This window comes from Echinops telfairi, unplaced genomic scaffold, assembly GCF_000313985.2.
Source record: "Echinops telfairi isolate 266 unplaced genomic scaffold, ASM31398v2 ScPeMD7_27;HRSCAF=92, whole genome shotgun sequence".
Lineage (NCBI taxonomy): Eukaryota > Metazoa > Chordata > Mammalia > Afrosoricida > Tenrecidae > Echinops > Echinops telfairi.
The window spans coordinates 3,437,937-3,439,406 of NW_022103924.1; positions in this window are offsets into that span (position 1 = coordinate 3,437,937).

The window sequence follows — 1,470 nt, forward strand, 5'->3', positions numbered from 1 at the left end:
TCACTGGTTTAGTCCATGTTGATACTTTGAAACGCTATTGAGAGAGGGAGACTGAAGTAGACATCACAATGCATGGGTCACTGACATGCACAGAATAAGCCCATGAACCCACTGGGTACTATTCGTACAAACCATGGGGGCTCGGGGGAAGGCAAAACTAACAATAATACTCTGACAGCAGCAGTCACAGGTCTGCCAGAACAATACGGATCGCAAAACGGCAAGTAAGGCACTGAAGGACTGAGCCTCCTGACAACTTACTGTTTGCTCTGTCTTCTGCTTCTTCACATGCCCTTAGTTTCAGTCTTACGTCCTTGAGTTACAGGTGTTTGAGGTAGGGATGTGTTCATGTCGTGGGGCTTCCACATCACATCCTGTTGTCTGGCTTTGGCAGTGTAGTGGTTACACATTGGGCTGCAGTCTGCATGGTTGGCAGTTCAAAACCACCAGCAGCTCTGTGGGACAATGACTGGGCTCCTGCTCCCACAGACCGCTAGTCTCAGAAACCCCGAGGGTCCCAATGAGTTAGCAGTGACTAGGTGGCGGCACGTTTGGTTATTGGTTTACGTGCCTTGAAGGTTCAGGGTTCAGTGCCCCAGTGTTCTATGACACACGGCCGGGTCCTCGGGTGTGTCCAGACCTCGGACCAACGTGGCCTGTAACTTTCTAAAAAATGATTTTTTTAAAGAGTCTTATTGGCATTTAATCCAGATACCACACAATTGAATTGTTCGGTCATGACGAGAGGAGTTTTACAATCATCACCACAATCAATTTTAGAACATTTTCTCCCATCTCATGGTTAAATCACTTTTAAGTTGAGTTGTGTAATCACCATCAGTTCTAGTAAATGCTCCCTCCTCCCTCACACATACATTGTTTGCTCCCACAATCCCCTCACCACCCTCACAATCTCCCACCTCCCAGCCCTATTTCCCCTATAAACCCTTGCATCGATATCTCTAAGCCTCTACTCCTGTGCTTCGCAAATTGGAAAACACAATAGATACAGTAAGAAACAAAAAAATAAAGTGGTAAGGATAAAATAATAATCATTCAGAGATAAAAATAGAAATAGTGGGTAGAAAAGAAAAGACCACGCAACTATTTGAGAGGCCAGGGAAGACATTTTGTCAGAGAACAAGTTAGTAGCACTGGCACTCGAAGAATCTCGTGGGGATCTGCCAGCACCGGCTTATCAGGCCAGGTATCTGTAGATGGGTTTGGGCTCCCTCTGTCCTCCACAGCCGTCTACAAATAAGGCTCTGATACTTTTCCCTTTGTCATATTTGAATTTGGTTACTGTTGTCTTTGGATCACACAAGCTGGTGTGCTTCTTCTATATCAGCCTTTAACTCTTTAGTGGAGTAGAAAGCCCAGTCTTTCTCCCAAGTAGTCGGCTGGTAGTTTCGAACTGCTGACCTTGCACTTAGCAGCCCAATGCTGCTGTACACCACCACCAGGGTTCCT